Source organism: Giraffa tippelskirchi, chromosome 5, assembly GCF_054371585.1.
Source record: "Giraffa tippelskirchi isolate mGirTip1 chromosome 5, T2T-mGirTip1v1.2.pri, whole genome shotgun sequence".
In the NCBI taxonomy this organism is placed as follows: domain Eukaryota; kingdom Metazoa; phylum Chordata; class Mammalia; order Artiodactyla; family Giraffidae; genus Giraffa; species Giraffa tippelskirchi.
This window is the reverse complement of record NC_137279.1, coordinates 41,215,699-41,235,138: the sequence shown is the minus strand read 5'-3', so window position 1 is coordinate 41,235,138 and position 19,440 is coordinate 41,215,699. Positions and strand designations below refer to the sequence as shown.

At 40.5% G+C, this 19,440-nt stretch overlaps 1 long non-coding RNA gene across 1 annotated transcript; it reads right to left on the bottom strand.

The window, feature by feature from the left end:
- Positions 1-3,202: 3,202 nt before the first annotated feature.
- On the bottom strand, positions 3,203-19,100 carry LOC145504550 (uncharacterized). The gene is made up of 2 exons (XR_014052293.1): positions 19,052-19,100; positions 3,203-7,360 (listed from the first exon to the last, which is right to left on the bottom strand). It is a non-coding gene; the product is annotated as an uncharacterized LOC145504550 (long non-coding RNA).
- Between the last annotated feature and the right edge of the window lie 340 nt (positions 19,101-19,440).

Sequence of the window (19,440 nt, the reverse complement as noted above, 5' to 3'; positions counted from 1 at the left end):
TCACAATTTTGGAGTCTAGAAGTCCAAGATCAAGGAGTTAGATTTGCCTTTTCCTGTGGTCTGTCTTCTTGGTTGGCAGATGGCTACCTGCTCGCTGAGGTCTTCACATGGTCTTCCCTTGGTGTGTGTGCATCTTTGATGTCCATTTCTGGGTGTCCTAATCTCCCCTTCTTATAACACTTGGTGCATGCTCATTCACTTCAGTCGTGTCTCTTTGTGACCTCATGGACCATAGTCCACCAGGCTCCTCTGTCTATGGGATTCTCCAGGCAAGAATACTGCAGTGGGTTGCTGTGCCCTCCTCCAGGGGATCTTCTGGACCCAGGGATTGAACCTGTGACTCCTGTGTCCCTTCCATTGCAGGTGGAATCTTTACCGGGGCAGCACATAAGGTACTGAGGCACCAGGGAAGCCCATAAGGACACTAGTTATGTCGGATTAGGGCCCACCCTAACTGCCTCATTTAACTTTATTACCTCTTTAATGGCCATAAGAGACTTCCATAGTGTTTAAGAATTCTTCTGTCAACATAGGGGATTCAGGTTCTATCCCTGGTCCAGGAAGAGCCCACATACCTAGGAGCAACTGAGCCTGCATGCTGCAGTTACTAAAGCCTGTGCAACTAGAGCCTGTGCTCCACAGCAAGAGAAGCCACTTCAGTGAGAAGCCTGTGCACCACAAGGAAGAGTAGCGCCTGCTTGTACTTCTTTCTACTATTAGTGTCTCATTTCTTGCTCCCCTTTGCAGAAAATCTTCTCAAAAGAATTGTGTATACTTGTAGTCTCCAGTTTTCCCCCTCCCATTCTCTTAACTCCACTCCATTCAGGTTTGGGAGGCTTCCCAGGAGGTGCTATTGGTAAAGAATCTGCCTGTCCATGCAGGAGACACAGTAGATGCAGGTTTGATCCCTGGGTCGAGATGATCCCCTGGAGAAGGAAATGACAGTTGACTCCCGTATTCTTGCTGGAAAATTTCAAGGACAGAGGAGTCTGGCAGGCTACAATCCATGGGGCTGCAAAGAGTCAGACATGGCTCAGCAACTGAACATTCAGGTTTTTGCTTTTGCCAGTCCACTGAAATTATTCTGGTCAGGGTCACTCACAACCTTGATGATAAATCCAACGGTCATTCTCAGTGCTCAGAGCACAACATCTGATGCCATTGATGATCCTCTTCCTTGGTACCCTCTACTCACGTGGCTTCCAGAACACATACTCTCTAGTTTTTCCTCCTGCCTTCCTGGTTATGCTCTCTCAATCTCTCTTGGTGGTTCCTCCTCTTTTACCAGAATTATTAATGTTGTAACAGCTCAGATTCTCCTTTCTATCAACATTCATTCCCTTGGTGAACTTACCCAGTTATGTATTTTTAAATACCATCATTATATTAGATTCCCAAATTTATATCTCTAGCCCTCTGTCTTGAATTTTAAATGCGTATGTATCATTTCCATATGTACATAATACGTACAAAATTGAATTCTGAAACCTGCTCCATATGTTACCTTCTTCACCTGAGTTTTTGGCTACTCAGATCAATGATATTGAGTCCTTCTTGAGTCCTCTCTTCTCTCATTCCATATTTTATTCACCTTAAAATTCTGTTGGCCCTGCTAACAAATGCATCTAGAATCAGACCACTTCTCGCTACTCCTATTACTACTAATCTGTGCCCAGACATGGTCTTACCTCACTTGGATTAGTGTAATTGCCTCTGAAAATGCTTGACTCCCTAAAGTCTGTTCTCAGTATAGCAGCCAGCTGATGCTTTTAAAATGCAAGTCAGATCCTGTCAATCCTAGACCTTGAACCCTCAATGGCTTCACATGTCACTCACTGGAAAAGCCAAAGTCTTCTTAATGGCTATATGGTAAAGTGATCCAGTTATATTTATACATATAAATTAAAATTATTTTTAAAATTTTCCCTGTGTTTTAAAGAGCCCAGGAGGGTTTTTGTTGATCCACCAAGTTAGTGACACAGATCGTAGAAATAGAATATCCTTCTGATGAGCTTTTGAAAATACCGGTTGGATTTCATCAGACCTTGACTGGCTCCCAAAAACTGTTGAAAAAATTCCAAATCCCTTTGATTGCTGTTCAACGCTATCTTTAATCCAGCCACAATTCACCTTATCAATCCCATTTCTCACTATGTCCCTATGCTTACCTTAAACCTTAGACAAAATGGAACACTTGATACTAATTAAATGGATCTAATAGACTGCCTGCTTTTATGTTTTTTTCACATAGTTAATTCCATGTAGAGTGCCATTTCTCCCTTTTGTACTTCCTGAATTTCTTCTATCTCAGGCTGAGATTAAACATCCTCTCCTTTATAAAATTACCCTAAAGCATCCTTCAGTGAAGAGAGATTTCCTTTCACTAAACTCCCACAGTGCTTTATGTGAACCTCTCCTCTGGCAATGATCACTTCTGCTTTCTATTATATTTATATGAGTAGCTGTCCTTTTTTTCTCTCTGCCCATGCCCTACCAACAGTGCCCCTAGATTGTGAGTTCTCCCACATCAAGCTGGATTCTATTATCCTGGTGTCTTCTACAGTTCTTAGCTCTGTGCCTGGCACCTCAGTCACAGTTATGAATCTGTTGAATAGATGTTAAGTTTCCAATTTTCTCTCTCAGGTTGTATACGTGCGTATTGCCTCCTTCATCCTCTTGCATCCCTTCACTCTTACAACATCCTAGTCTTCTGCCATCTTCTTTATTTCCCTCTCTAGTATTTTTTGGCTTTGGCTTCACATTAGAGCTCATGTTTTAAGCTACACAATGAAGAATGTATGTAAATTAGTAAAGGCCCTCAAATCATTTCCTCATGTGTACACTCACAAATTAAAGTATTTTTAATGCAGAAATACAAATTCTGTTTATAGCCCTAATCTTTGCATTGTGTGTTTATACAGTTTCAAAGTAGGCTCATATTTATTTTCTCATACTATTGTGAAGGTCCAACTGGAAATTCTTAATGAATAATAAGTATCCTTTTTTTTTTTTTTGGTTATCAGTAATGATCTCAGGTGGCCTTTGCCTGCAGTTACTTGAAGCAGGATTTTGTTTCCCAGCCAGAGATTGAAATCAGGTCATGGCAGTGAGAAAGCTGAATCCTAGCCACTAGACTAATGGCCAGTGACAAGTCCCGGGCCCTTTGGCTTTGCAGGAATTTCCACAAAGAAGAAGAAAGTAGTACAACAAGTGAAGTGTTTATTAAGAGGAAACGGGTACATGTGGATAGACATGTGGATAAACACAGGGAGGGCTCAGAGAGGGAGCTGCACCCTCGTGATACTTTGAATCACTTATATGGGGCATTTCTTCTGGGTTTCCTTTGGCCAGTCATCTTGCTTTGCTTGGTACTGAGTCCACATTTGGTTTATCTAAGGATCCTCCCATGTGTGTGCATGCATCTTGTAGCCAAGATGGACTCTAGCAAAGAGGCTTGTAGGTAGGCTGACATTACTCCTTTTTGATCTTGAAGGAGCCTCTCCGTGCATATAGTTGGGAAGGTCTCCTTGATCTCAAGAATGAAGAATATGTAGTCTGTATCCTATATCTGCATAGGGCTCAGCTCCTCTCTTGCTCCTCCTGTTTTGGAGTACCTGTCCATAGGGGTCAAACTTCAGCTGCCTAGCCTGGTGCCCATCTACATCCTGTTTAAGAAGTACTAAAAACCAAACATTTTGGATGATTGTATGCTGGTTGTATTTTCAAATATCCTCTCCTGGTATAAGAACGTACATCCAAGTTTTGGCTTCAGATATTATAGTTGGTGTGGTAAACAGTTCCTATGCTTAGATTCATTCTTGTTCTCAGTTACTTGGAGTCCTGAGTGAGAAGAGGAAAGGTTTCATAACACCAGAAAGAGTAAAATAAAACAATGCTTGGGCTTTGCTGGAATACATTCATTTTGGTAAGCTATTTTTCCACTTAGAGAAAAGTAACTGAGAATTGACTAACCAGCTGGCATTTATTGAGCATTCACTCTGTATCTACCCATGTAATAAGACAGAAAGACCCCAAGGAAAGGGACTAAGCAATTCATCTTTGTAATCACTTTCTTCAATCCCACACGGCCAAATTTTATCTACTCACTGAAAAATGTATGGATCCTTTATTATATACCAGGCACAGAGCTAGGCACTGGGTCAGTTCAGTTTAGTCACTCAGTCGTGTCTGACTCTTTGCAACCCCATGAACTGCAGCACACCAGGCCTCCTTGTCATCACCAACTCCTGGAGCCTGCTCAAACTCATGTCCATTGAGTTGGTGATGCCATCCAACCATCTCATACTCTGTCGTCCCCTTCTCCTCCCGCCTTCAATCTTTCCCAGCATACGGGTCTTTTCCAGTGAGTCAGTTCTTTGCATCAGGTGGCCAAAGTATTGGAGTTTCAGCTTCAGCATCAGTCCCTCCAATGAATATTCAGGACTGATTTCCTTTAGGATGGACTGGTTGGATCTCCTTGCAGTCCAAGGGACTCTCAAGAGTATTCTCCAACTCCACAGTTCAAAAGCATCATTTCTTTGGAGCTCAGCTTTCTTTATTGTCCAACTCTCACACGCACACATGACTACTGGAAAAACCATAGACTAGACTATGGACTGGATGGACTATGACTAGATGTACCTTTGTTGGCAAAGTAATGTCTCTGCTTTTTAATATGCTGTCTAGGTTGGTCATAACTTTTCTTCCAAGGAGCAAACGTCTTTTAATTTCATGGCTGCAGTCACCATCTGCAGCGATCTTGGAGCTCCCCAAAATAAAGTCTGTCACTGTTTCCACTGTTTCCCCATCTATTTCCCATGAAGTGATGGGACCGGATGCCATGATCTTAGTTTTTTGAATGTTGAGTTTTAAGCCAACTTTTTCACTCTCCTCTTTCACTTTCATCAAGAGGCTCTTTAGTTCCTCTTCACTTTCTGCCATAAGGGTGGTGTCATCTGCGTATCTGAGGTTATTGTTATTTCTCCTGGCAATCTTGATTCCAGCTTGTGATTCATCCAGCCCAGCATTTCTCATGATGCACTCTGCATATAAGTTAAATAAGCAGGGTAACAATATACAGCTTTGACTTACTCCTTTCCCAATTTGGAACCAGTCTATCGTTCCATGTCCAGTTCTAACTGTTGCTTCTCGACTTACAGACAAATTTCTCAGGAAGCAGGAAAGATGGTCTGATATTCCCATCTCATGTAGAGTTTTCCACAGTTTGTTCTGATATACCCAGTCAAAGGCTTTGGTGTAATCAATAAAGCAGAAGTAGATATTTTTCTGGAATTCTCTTGCTTTTTCTATAATCCAATGGATGTTGGCAATTTGATCTCCGGTTCTGCTGCCTTTTTTAAATCCAGCTTTTACATCTGGAAGTTCATGGTTCACGTATTGTTGAAGCCTGGCTTGGAGAATTTTAAGCATTACTTTGCTAGTGTGTGAGATAAGTGCAATTGTGCAGTAGTTTGAACATTCTTTGGGATTGGAATGAAAACTAACCTTTTCCAGTCCTGTGGTTGGGTATATGAAGATAAATATTTCTGGTATCTGATTTCAAGAAACTTACAGTGTAGGTAGGATTGAGAGTGTGAGGAGATGGAGGCAACAGAGGTTGAGATGGTTGGATGGCATTATCAACTCAATGGACATGGGTTTGAGCAAACTCCAGGAGATAGTGAAGGACAGGGAGGCAAGGCGTGCTGCAGTCCATGATGTCGCAAAAAGTCGGACATGACTGAGCAACTGAACAGCAGTATAATGTAGGATGGGTCTTCCCAGGTGGTTCTAGTGGTAAAGAACTCCCTTGCCACTGTAGGAAATGTAAGAGACACAGGTTCAATCCCTGGATTGGGAAGACCCCTGGAGAAAGGAATGGCTACCCGCTCCAGTTCTTCTTGCCTGGAGAATCCTACGGACAGAGGAGTCTAGTGGGCTATAGTCCATGGGGTCTCAAAGAGTTGGACATAACTGAAGTGACTTAGCACACACACAGTGTAGGATAAGAAATAGACAAAGAGGAATGACTGTGAAAATTTAACCACAAGGCCAAATGTAAGATAGCCAGTGAATGGTAGAGGCAGTGAATACTGAAGGAGTTTGCAAGAAAATTACTTCAGGATGGGTGGTTTGTGGGGACTAAAACTGAATCTCCAAACCCAGCCCAATTTATGACTCCAAAAATTCTATTGAGATTAAATTCTTGGTCTTAGTCCGGTGAGTACAGAGTCATGGGTCAGTTTATTATGAAGAATGTTTCAATACTGGTTTTAGAGTTAAAAGTAGTATGCGCGTGTGTGCTAAGTCGCTTCAGTCGTGTCCGACTCTTTGTGACTCCGTGGACTATATCCCAGCAGACTCCTCTCTCCATGGGATTCTCCAGGCAAGAATACTAGAGTGGGTTGCCACTCCCTCCTTCAGGGGATATTTCCGACCCACGGATTGAATCCGCGTCTCTTATGTCTCCTGCTTTGGCAGGCAGGTTCTTTACCACTGGCACCACTTGGGAAGCCCCTAAAGTGGGCTAGCTGCCTGGATTAATTCTGGGATATGTGACTCTCTAACCCTCTGAACAGAGGTTATATTGATATCCTTTGCAGCTATGAACCTTCTCTTTCTTCTCTTTGTGAGACCTTGGGAAATAAACCCTAAATGACTGTGGCAAGAAAGTCTGTAAAACGATCTGCTTATGCTTATTAAAAGGTAGTGAAGTCTCTCTAACCAAAAGATGAGTTCTTTGCATCTGGAAAAAAGAGAGTTGGAATCTATTCTGTATCATCTGTCATAAGTTTCTAGCTGTGGTCCAACAGTTGAATATTTATTACAAGCAATGATGGAAGAGGCAAGAGGAGCCCGGTTTGATTTTCCAGATCTAAGGCTGCATTTTGAATTGCCACTTAGAAAAATGCTTTGACTTAAATACTGAGCCAACTTGATTTGGAACTGTCACCACCAGGAGAGAAGATGTCTGGAATAATCGCAGTGTCATTTCTGGGTAGTCTGTCTTTTATGACTTGTCATGCATTACTAAAGAGAGACAAGTGAATACTGTGTGGGATTGGGGACTACATGAAATCATTAGTGTTGTCATAGCCGGCAAAACAAGACCACCAGGCAGCACAGAAGACCACCCAACACAAAACATGAGCTCGCATTAGCAACATCATTGAAACTGTATGTTCTTGACACTTGCATTTCAGAATGCTGAGCCACCAAGCACGCTCTAGGATAATGATTGCTTTGTGATGATATTTAGTGACTCTCACAATGTGGACCACCAATTCTAGTGTGGGTTTCTTCTTTTTATTAGCACCATCTGAGAATGTCTGTGGTAGAGACTTTGGTGAATTTCGTCTGCCTGTGGCCAAAGGAATGAAAGGAAGAACAATTTAGTTTGTTAATATGGAAGAGTTCAGTGACAAAAAGCCCATGACACATGTCTGAAAGAGGCTTCATTGAGGGTTTTTTTTCCCTCTTTTCTTTTCCGCAAACAAATCATACCAGAATGTTTTACTACTGCTTCTTAAGTACACTCTGTATGCAAAGTCTTGTACTCGTTTCAGAACTGCAGTGGGATCTTTAATTCGGTAAAACTTTATAGTTATTATTTCTGTCTCAGACAGACCCAACTGTCTCCTGGTTAATAAAACAAACTAAAACAATACACTTTTTTCCCCTAGTGGAAGTCAATATGATTGCTCAAGATGAATTCTTTATCTTTTATTTTCTTTTATTTTTTGTAAAGGAAAAGTCAGTCCAACTTGTCTCCTCTTTTCCCCTTGTTTACAGACTCTTTTCTTTGTCTTTATTTCATTTTATTCTGCCTCTTATACTGAGTGCCTTGGTCAAATTTTTAAATCTGAATTCACCAATATTAATTCTTGTCTAACATTTATTTCTTGATGACAAAAGTTTTGATTAGTTTTTTTTTTATTGTTGATGCTTTCTCTTGCATTCTAGTTTGCTCAGTTAACATTGTGTTCAAGTTTATTTACAGATTTCTCTAGATGTTCACAGTCATTAGCCAACTTCTTTTCTCTCTCACCTTTGTGATTTCAACACCTTTTATACTCAACTTCTTTTCGAGAAAGTTTCCATTTTCTTTGAGAGTTTTGTATTCAAAGACAAAAAATAACTAATCTTTAAATCAGTAACTCAAAAATTTACTTTCCTTATTGAAACTTAGATTCCAGATTTTGTTGTGAAATCGGTTTAGCATGTTACTGTTGTTATGGTTCATAAACTCGACCTTTAATGGAAGCAACAAAAAAGTATCTTAATGATATCATAGAGAAAAGTTGAATTTTCTTTATGACCTCATGGACTGTAGCCTGCCATGCTCCTCTGTCCATGAAATTCTCTAGGCAAAAATACTGGAGTGGGTGGCCATTTCCTTTTCCAGGGGATCATCCTGACCCAGAGATCGAACCCGGGTCTCCTAGCATTGCTCGTGGAGTGTTTACCATCTGAGCCACCAGGGCAGTCCAATGCATAAATTTCTTGATTCAAAACCTTTGGCAAAAATAAATCAAAATTGAGTTATCTTTCCCTGAAGCCAATCTCTAGAGCAATGTCAGGAGTAGAATGGGGCTCTTTAACCATTCCAGTCTATTGCTTGAGTAAGCAGCACTGCTATGTGATAGGCAAGGTTCTGATCCAATTAGCATGGATCAGAACATTGTTCAGAGGGGATTCAACTTTCTAATTTAACATGAGCAGAGTGGTAGGCATCCTACTCTGTGCATAACTATAAATATTTGATGAACAAATGGCAAGAGATGAACACATAACCAGAGAACCCGCTAGGTGAAAAAAGAGGCAAAATTGCAAAACGGCTAGATCTGAAAGAAAGCAGTCATGAAATTCATGGATTTTACAGTGTAAGTCCCATTTCACCTCTACATATGCATAATTTGTTTTTGAACCCACTGTACATGCCACAATTTCCAGGAACTAATCCCAAATTGAATTCCATCCTGGAATGCTGAGGTTTCCAAGTACGGAATGATTTATCAGTTATGGAACGATCCAAATTTCTCCTCAATTTACCCAAGCCTCTTCTGACCAGTATTGCCTAGGTATCTATACAAGAAACCCCAAGTTTCTCATGTTGGTATAGAAACTCTCTGGCTTTCCTTATGTGAGCTGATCTTCTTTCATTTCTCTGCTTTCCCATGCCCTGCGTCATTCTTTCATTTGCAAGGGCAATCTGTCCATTTCCTGTGGGGTAGACACTTGGCCCAAATGTGTGTAATTATGAAGCTTCCCCTGGGGTGTAGGAGAGTGGGAGGGGGTTGTGCTTAGTGCCTGCTATACATAGTCTGTGTCTCAAGAGAAGAATCATAGAAAACAATTAACTGAGCATTTGTCAAAAATGCTGGCACGTGCACATGTCTTTCAGCTCCCCAAAGATTTGTCTTCTGCTTTGCTAACCTCAGGATACTGGCCAGCCACAGGGAAAGACTGCCAAGCACATCCAGCTCATGTAGCCAGAGGCGGCTCCACTTGACTATCTGGAAATCATTCTTTCACTCACTTGGGAGGTTCTGGGGCCTCTTTATTTCCTCAGAAACAAGGCCCACCCAAACGATTTCAAGAGTACGTTGCAGCAAAGTTTCCACAAGCAGACAAGCTGTGAAAGTTGGAAATCTGCAGCTCCTCTCTTCCGCATTTAGTGCAGAACATTCTTTTCCCAACCACATAGGTTTACAATCTCCCAAGACCTTTCTCGTGAAAGGCAATAGAACCCAGCGTCAATGTTAAGTTAAGATGAAAGATGAGGAAAATCTGTAGCTACTGAGAATGAAGTTCCTAGATGAACATGAGCACCGACCACAGGAGGTGAAGGTTTGCTTTTTGTCCATCTGTTGTTGGGAATAATGGAGAGAAGTAGAGGGCTCTGGTTTGCTTCTCCAGTTCTCAGCTCCATTTCTCATTGTGGCCAATGGTGTATTGGCTAGAGGATGAAGCTTCCTCCCCGTTTCTCTTTCAGTGACTGGCTGGTGGTGAGTTGGTCACATTCAGAAGGGAAACAGAAGGGAAATTCTTAAGTGTTAAGGTCCTACCCAGGTCAATGCACGAGCCGGAGATCTCCTTTACCTACAGTACTGCTCCAAGATGTCAGCAAGCCAAGGACACCATCGTGAAAATAAATTCCATCTTTCACTTTCTCTTCTCCTTCAGTGCATGCATACTAAGTCGTTTCAGTCATGTCTGACTCTGTGCGAACCTATGGACTATAGCCCTCCAGACTCCTCTCTCCATGGGATTCTTCAGGCCAGTATACCAGAGAGGGTTTCCATGCCCTCCTCCAGGGGATCTTCCCCACTCAGGGGTCAAACCCCACCTCTTATGTCTCCTGCACTGGCAGGCAAGCTCTTTACCACTAGCACCATCTGGGAAGTCCTTCCCTTCTCCTTACATCAAAATGGCCTTTCAAGCACATATAATAAACCTGCAAAATCATGACCAATGAAAAACAGAAATTTAGTGAAAATAAACTTAGGCCCGATTGTTCTTTTTTCTCATTTCATTACTTCCTTTCCATTCTCTAAACTGGAAGCAATTGTTCAATAATGGTCTTTCTAGTCTATATGTCTAACCATAGCACTTTCTTGCTTTAAAACCTCCAATGACTTGCCACCACCTGTTGAATACCTAGCATGAAACCACACATATGAACTCAAGCCTTGCTGAGTTATTTCAGCTCCCCAAGTCATCAGGCCCATTTTGGTTCTGTCCCTGTGTGCAGACTATTCTCTTGGAATTCTTTCATTTCATTTGCGTGCTTTCAAAAATGCTGCTAAGTTCTTCCGCCTGTGAAATGGGATGGCCCAGTCTAGGCTCAGTCTGGCCATGGATCCCTTCTTTTCTTTTTTAAATAAAAACTGTATATGTGTAAGTTTTAAAAAAATTGCAGCTTGGAAGTTGCCCCATTCACAAGCAGCTCTACAACCATCATTTCCCCCTTCCCCCAGCAGAGTTGCGCTTGCTCTTTCCACCATGAAGTTATGTATGTACTTCTTTTATAACATACTGTATTGTTTTGCTGGTGTTATTATTATTTATGCTCATGTTGTCCACTTGCATGTCTTCTTCCCCAGCAGAATGTGATTTTCTCTGGAGCAGGAGTTTTGTACTATTGTCATATTAACCTCAGGAGTTTTAAACACCTGCCATAACAGGTTCATTGTATTGTTAGAGACCGAGTGGATAAAAATTTAAAAAATAAACCATATATGCATATGTGTATGTATGTATATATATATAACATTTATATATACTTTAATATATAATAGGCTTCCCAGGTGGTGCTAGTGGTAAAGAACCCACCTGCCAAAGCAGGGGACATAAGAGACATGGGTTCGATCCTTGGGTTGGAAAAGTCCCCTTGAGGAAGCCATGGCAATCCACTCCAGTATTCCTTCTAGGAGAACCTCATGGACAGAAGTCTGGTGGGCTATGGTCCATAGGGTCACAAAGAGCTGGACACTGAAGTAATGTAGCATGCATTTATATTACATATATGTGTGTATATATATATATATATTCCATTTCCTAAACTTACACACCTTTTTCTCTTTCTTTCACATCCTGTGGAAGTAGTACAGTTCCTCTTTTCTTCCCTTTATTCTTGTTCTTATTTTTTGGTTTTCTATTTTTGAAGAAGAAGGTGTTTGGCTCCACCTTCCTCTCCCTGCCATCACTACAATGGCTGCATTCTCCTGTCAGAGACCCAAAGAATTCAGGTCCCATCAAGCAACCCTCTCGTGTGGCCACAGCCCTCAATGGGGTCCATGCTCCCCCTCCTTGCCCTTCAGGCCTAGGCTATAAATCACTTCCCTCTATGATCAGTCTATGAGTTATTCTTCCAGCCTCCATCTCTGTAACTAGTCCCTTCATTAAATGCTTTTCACCCTTTGAGTATGTCATCTGTTTCCCACTGGGACCCCGATGGATACTCTTCTTAAGTTATTGACTTACTGTTCATTAATCTCTTAATTTATAAATTTGAAATAGTAATTTCTTCCACTTAGTTACATCACACTGATAACTGTGGGTGTCAGGAGCCAAAGTCTTACAAATGTTTTGTGATTCCTGGGCAACAGTCTCCGTTGAAGTTGATATTTGTGTCTCCACTCTCTGTTTTCTGTGCTATATCTGTTTCCCATTCAGTCAACAAGCATTTATGGGGCACTACTTGCTCTTTACTGTTTGATTTTTGATCTTATCTTTCCCCTTTTTGTGGGAAAATTCTTAAGCCATAAATCTGAAAACTTTGATTACTGGCTATGTAATTTTCAGGCAAGTCTCTGAGTCCTAGTTTCCTTATTTATGAAATGAGAAGAATAACAACCTCCCTAACAGAACTTACCCCCGGAGAAGGGAATAGCTACCCACTCCAGTATTCTTACCTGGAGAATCCCATGGACAGAGAAGCCTGGCAGGCTACAGCCCATGGGGTCACAAAGAGTCAGATATGACTGAAGCGACTTAGCACACACACACACTACAGAACTTACAGAGCTGTTGAGTAAATCAAATATAGCAATTTCATGAGTAACTTGGAATAATTATATTTACTGTATCAGTTCAGTTCAGTTCATCACACAGTTGTGTCCAACTTTTTGTGACCCCATGGACTGTAGCATGCCAGGCTTCCCTGTCCATCACCAACTCCTGGAGCTTGCTCAAACTCATGTCAATCGAATCGGTGATGCCATCCAACCATCTCATATTTACTGTACACTTATATTGTTTCTGCTGTTTTCATGGTCTTTAACTGTTAATATCTTTCCTCCATAGTGCTTTTTTCTTAACAACTTTTTTCTTCCTGCTTTTTAACTTTTCTTCTCTATGCATTAGATACTTTTCATGCTCTTCTTTCACAAGTTGTCACCCTTTTCACTGATCTCTTCAAAACCATTTTTGTAAGTCAATGTACACCTCAGCTCCTTTGGAAAGTTCCATTCTTTTTTCTCTGCTGCCCTATTAGCTTCATGACAAACATCTTAATGATTTTTCCTTTGGGAAAAAAGTGAAACTTCAGGGGAAACTTAAACGTTTGATTGGAATCAAACAGAGGTACAGTCCTCCTTTGAGAGAGCTGTGATTTTTGAGAATAAGGTCCTTAGCAACTAGCAGAAAGTTTTCAGAGTTCGGTTGAGCAGGGACTGAAAAATCTCTTCTCCTCATGCTGCTGACAATGTGACTAAAGTTTTGTCCTTTTCTTATTTCCAGTTGTTCTCAGTCCTTCTTAATTTTCATTTGCTCATTAATTTATTTGTTCAATATTGAGCACCTACTTTACACAAGACATTTGTTTAGTATTGTGTTGTTTTTCTCTTTAAGGAAGTATAGTTAATGTACAATGTTATGTAAGTTACAGATGTAAACTATAGTGAGTCACAATGTTTAAAGGTTATATTCCACTTATAGTTATTATATGATATTGGCTATATTCCCCATGTTGTATGATATATACTTGTAGCTTATTTTGTACATAACAGTATGTACCTCTTAATCTCCTATTCCTGTCTTGCCCCTCCCCTGCCCTCACCCCACTGGTAACCACTAGTTTGTTCTGCATGTCTGTGAGTCCATTTCTGTTTGCTATTTTCACTATTTGGTTGTATTTTTTAGATTCCACATATAAATGATATCATACAATCTTTGTCTTTGTCTGATTTATTTCATTTAGCATAATACCCTCCATCTCCATCCATATTGTTGAAAATAGCAAAAGATACTATGTTTTATGAAAGGCATGGTCCTCACCTCTAAGGAACAGTCCAGCAGGGATAAAGAAGAGTATGTTGGTAATTACAAGACACATTAGGGAAACACATGTTGGGTTTGGATCTGGTTTGTTCCCTCGCATAGGTACAGCATCAAAGTTAGTGCCTCAGACACAGTGGGTGCTCATTAAGTATTTGTTCATTCACGAATACATTTTGAAATTTAAAATGTTGAATAGGAGGTAATTGATTAAAGGAAATGGTAGGGGGGGTGTTGGAACAGGCAAAGGGAGCAGCATATACAATGGGCCCAGCAGCAATAGAAAGTGGACTTGTCAAACCAGCATGTTTTACTCACGCAAATGTTCTCTTAAGCTATGTTAATGAGACTATATTTGCTTGGAAACCTGCCTTTCTTCAAGATTCATGTCAATCATTACATGGCCCAGGACAACTTGCCTTGTGTCAATGTTATCTCAAAATGCGTGTTGTGGGTGAGTGGCCTGGTGCCAGTCTCTGCTAATGTCTCAAATTAGCAGACTCTAATTAGCAGACTGCTAGTACCTATATATAGAGAGAGAAGTCGCTCAGTCCCGTGTGACTCTTTGCAACCCCATGGACTGTAGCCTACCAGGCTACTCCGTCCATGGGATTTTCCAGGCAAGGGTACTGGAATGGGTTGCCATTTCCTTCTCCAGGGGATCTCCCAACCCAGGGATCAAACCCAGGTCTCCTGCATTGCAGGCAGATGCTTTACTGTCTGAGCCACCAGGAAAACTTCAACATCCGGCTAAAGACTAGCAGGGGGAATTCTTTCTGCCCCCTTCTGATGTCTATGTCAGAAGCTTTCTCTATCTCTTCTATACTTTAATAAAACTTTATTACACACACACGCACACACACACACACACACAAAGAAAGTGAAATAATTGTGAGGAACTGCAGGTTTCTTTTTGGCAAGGCCTTAGAGTGAGGAATGGGTGTGATGAAAGTTGAGCCCAGTAAACCTAGGTATTCCTTGATAACAACCACCAGCTACTATTTACCTTCCCTATATCATAAGATTTACATACATTATCTTAAAACCTTACAACAATCCTATGAAAAAGACTATAGTTACTCAACCTCCTTTGTTCATTGCAACCTGATATCACCTAACTACAAGTGGTGGTGATATTTGAGAACTGTAATATACTTGGCCCTGGCTGTATACTACTCTGATGACATACAAGATGACCAGACTCACACACTTAGTTCAGCTGCCTCTGGAGAGAAGGGTTCAGGTTTAGAAGTGTTCGTTCAGCTGCTCTCAGATTCTCATACTCTGGGAACAAATTTGAGAGGACTCTAGGTAATAAATGATCTGGAGGTTTCATCTGTGGTGCAGTGTTTCATTGAGTAGTTGGATGCCAAATTTTTGTAAAATGTGGAATAAGTAAACCAGAGGAAGTCTAACTGGAGCATAATCTTACTCAGAACAAAGAGCTCTGAGAAAACATTATGTTCTCTGGCTAACTCATCAAAAGGTAGGAGTTTTGAAGTGGGCTAGAGCAGAAGAGCAGCAAAATTATGACTATTTTAAATGCTAAAAACTTTCAAATTAGTGGTTGGAAATTTATGCTGAAGGTTATCATTAAGAGGTTTCAAGAGTCTTAGACTTTGTATTGGAAAGAATTTTATAGATCTTGGAATCTGACTTCCTTGTTTTGTACATGTGGAAACTGAGGTCAAAGAAGTTCAACATCCCATAGCTGTATATGGAGGTCAGTGTTCTCTTAACTATTACCACATTATCTCTAGATAGTTTTAGGAATTATTTTGTTATGAAAGGCTCTTTGTAATTGATAAATTAGATGCACAGAATTGTTTTACTCTTGCTTAATGGACTACATGTCAGTCATTCAGTTTTTCATTTTAAAATATTATTCAGTCTTAGCTTCTTTAAGGATGTAGAAAAGCTCTGTGGAGGAAGAACTGAATTCATTCAGCACAATTTTCTTTTACCTTGGCTTTATTGCCATTTCTGTTATTTTTATTTAATAATTCATTTAATTCTTTTTATTGAAGGGGCTCAAAATGCTTTGTTCATATTGTTGTTCAGTTGTTAGGTTGTGTCTGACTCTTTGTGACCCCATGGACTGCAGCACACCAGACTTTCCTATCCTTCAGTATCTCCTGGAGTTTGGTCAAACTCATGTCTGTTGAGTTGATGATGCCATCCAACCATCTCATCTTCTGTCACCAGCCCCCTTCTCTGTCTACCTTCAATGTTTCCCAGCACCAAGGTCTTTTCCAATGAGTCGGCTCTTTGCATTAGGTGGCCAAAGTACTGGAGCTTTAGCTTCAGCCACAGTCCTTTCAGTGAATATTCAGAGTTGATCTCCTTTAGGATTGACTGGTTTGATCTCTTTGCTGTCCAAGGGACTCCTGAGTCTTCTCTCATACCACAATTTAAAAGCATCAGTTCTTCAGCGCTCAGCCTTCTAATGGTCCAACTCTCACATCTGTATATGACTAATGGAAAAATCATAGCTTTGACTAGATGGACTAGATGGACCTTTGTCAGCAAAGTGATGTCTCTGCTTTTTAATACTCTGTCTAGGTTTATTATAGCTTTTCTTTCAAAGAGCAAGCATCTTCATTTCATGGCTGCAGTCACTGTCTGCAGTGATTTTGGAGCCCAAGAAAATAAAATCTCTCACTGTTTCCACTTTTCCCCCCATCTATTAATCTCTCACTGTTTCCACTTTCCCCCCATCTGTTTGCCATGAAGTGATGGGACCGGATGCCACGATCTTCATTTTTTGAATGTTGTTTTAAGCCAGCTTTTCATTCTCCTCTTTCACCCTCATCAAGAGGCTCTTTAGTTCCTCTTTGCTTTCTGTCATTAGGGTGGTATCATCTTCATATCTAAGGTTATTGGTATTTCTCCTGGCAATCTTGATTCCAACTTATGATTCATCCAGTCTACTATTTTGCATGATATACTCTGCAGAGAAGTTAGATACAAAGGGTGAAAATATGCAGCCGTGTTATACTCCTTTCCCAATTTTGAACCAGTCCATTGTTCCACATCTGGTTCTAATGGTTGCTTCTAGGCCTGCACACAGGTTTCTCATGAGATAGGTAAAGTGGTCTGGTGTTTCCATCTCTTCAAGAATTTTCCACAGTTTGTTGTGATCCACACAGTCAAAGGTTTTAGTATAGTCAATGAAGAAGAAGTAGATGTTTTTCTGGAATTTTCTTGCTTTCCCTCTGATCCAATGGATGCTGGTAATTTGATCTCTGGTTCCTTGCCTTTTCTAAATCCAGCTCTTACATCTGGAAGTTCTAGGTTCACATGTTACTGAAACCTAACTTGGGGGATTTCAAGCATGACCTTGCTAGCTTGCAAAATGAGTGCAATTGTAGGGTAGTTTGAACATTCTTTGGCATTGTCTTTCTTTGAGATTGGAATGTAAACTGACCTTTTCCAGTCCTGTGGCCACTGCTGAGCTTTCCAGATTTGCTGGCATATTGAGTGCAGCACTTTCACAGCAACATCTTTTAGAGTTTTAAATAGCCCAGCTGAAATTCCATCACCTCCAGTAGCTTTGTTCATAGTAATGCTTCCTAAGGCCCACTTCATACACCAGGATGTCTGACTCTAGGTGAGTGGCCACACCACCATGGTTATCCAGGTCATTAAGATCTTTTTTGTATAGTTCTTCTATGTATTCTTGCCACCTCTTCTTATCTCTTCTGCTTCTGTTAGATTCTTGCCATTTCTTCTTTGTGCCCATCCTTGCAAGAAATGTTCCCTTGGTATCTCCAATTTTCTTAAAGAGATCTCTAGTCTTTCCCTTTCTGTTGTTTTGCTCTATTTCTTTGCATTGTTCACTTAAGAAGGCATTCTTATATCTGTTTGCTATTCTCTGGAACTCTGTATTCAGTTGGGTATATCTTTTCCTTTCTCTTTTGCCTTTCACTTCTCTTCTTTTCTCAGCTATCCATAAAGCTTCCTCAGACAACTGCTTTGCCTTCTTGAATTTCGTTTTCTTTGGGATGCTTTTGGTCACCACCTCCTGTACAATATTATGAACCTCTGTCCATAGCTCTTCAGGCACTCTGTCTACCAGATCTAATCCCTTGAATCTATTCATCACCTCCAGTGTGTAATCATAAGGGATTTGATTTAGGTCATACCTAAACGGTCTAGTGGTTTTCCCTACTATCTTCAATTTGTCTGAATTTTGCAATAAAAAGTTCATGATCTGAGCCACAGTCAGCTGTCTTGTTCTTGCTGTCTGTTTAGAGCTTCTCCATCATTGACTGCAAAGAATATAATCAATCTGATTTTGCTATTGACTATCTGTTGTTGTCCATGTTGTCTCAGTCATCTCTTGTGTTGTTGGAAGAGGGAGTTCTCTTGACAAAACTGTAAGGCTTTGCCCTGCTTCATTTTGTACTCTAAGGCCAAGTTTGCCTATTTCTCCAGGTATCTCTTGACTTCCTACTTTTGCATTCCAAATCCTTATGATGAAAAGGACATCTTTTTTTAGGTTTTGGTTCTAGAAGGTCTTGTAGCTCTTCATAGAACTGTCTTGACTTCATCTTCTTAGGCATTAATGATTGGGCATAGAGTTGGATTACTGTGATATTGAATGGTTTGCCCTGGAAACAAACTGATATTATTCTGTCATTGTTGACATTGCACTAGAGTACTGCATTTCAGACTCTTTTGTTGACTAAGAGGGCTACTCCATTTCTTCTAAGGGATTCTTGCCCACAGTAGTAAGTATAATGGTCATCTGAATTAAATTCACCCAATCTCATCCATTTTAGTTCACTGATTCCTAAAATGTCAATATTCACTCTTGCCATCTCCTGCTTGACCATGTCAAATTTCCCTTGATTCATGGACCTAACATTCCAAATTCCTATATGATATCACTCTTTACAGTATAAGACTTTAGTTTTATGACCAGACACATCTACAACTAAGCATCATTTCTGCTTTGGCCCAGTCTCTTCATTCTTTCTGGAGATATTTCTCCACTCTTCTCCAGTAGCGTATTGGACACCTACCAACTGGGAGGGCTCATCTTCCGGTCTCACATATTTTTGCGTTTTCATACCATTCATAGGATTCTCAAGGCAAGAATACTGGAGTGGTTTGCCATTACCTTCTTCAGTGGACCACGTTTTGTCAGGTCCAGTGGACCACATTTTGCCTTTATACATGCCTTAATTATTCTGCAGCATGCAGACAGTATTACTAATGAAATACTAGTTTAGGTAACCAAAGATCAGATAGGTTGTTACTGGCTTACCTTCAGGTTGTACAGGAATCACAACCGGAATTCATTTCTTAAGAATTCTAATTGACCTCAAATGTCACAGTTACCCAGAATCTCTCCATAGAGGGTCTGTGTGCAATGAAAAGGCAGATTATAAGGTCTTCAAAGAGTGTCTGGAAGAATTTTCTGAAAAAATTGCAGTAGTACCTCTCTAATTAAAGAGTCAGTTTTGTAAGAGAAATTTATGAAACAAATGGTATGGTGCTTGATTTATGGCTTTTCCATCATCATTGACCATGGAGCCTAATAGGAAAACAAACAAACAAATAAAAAAACACCTACACTGATGGAAACTGATATGGAAGCATCTGGTATGGTATCTAGCAGAGAGGAGTTTATTGATGGAAAAAAAGAAAAGGAAA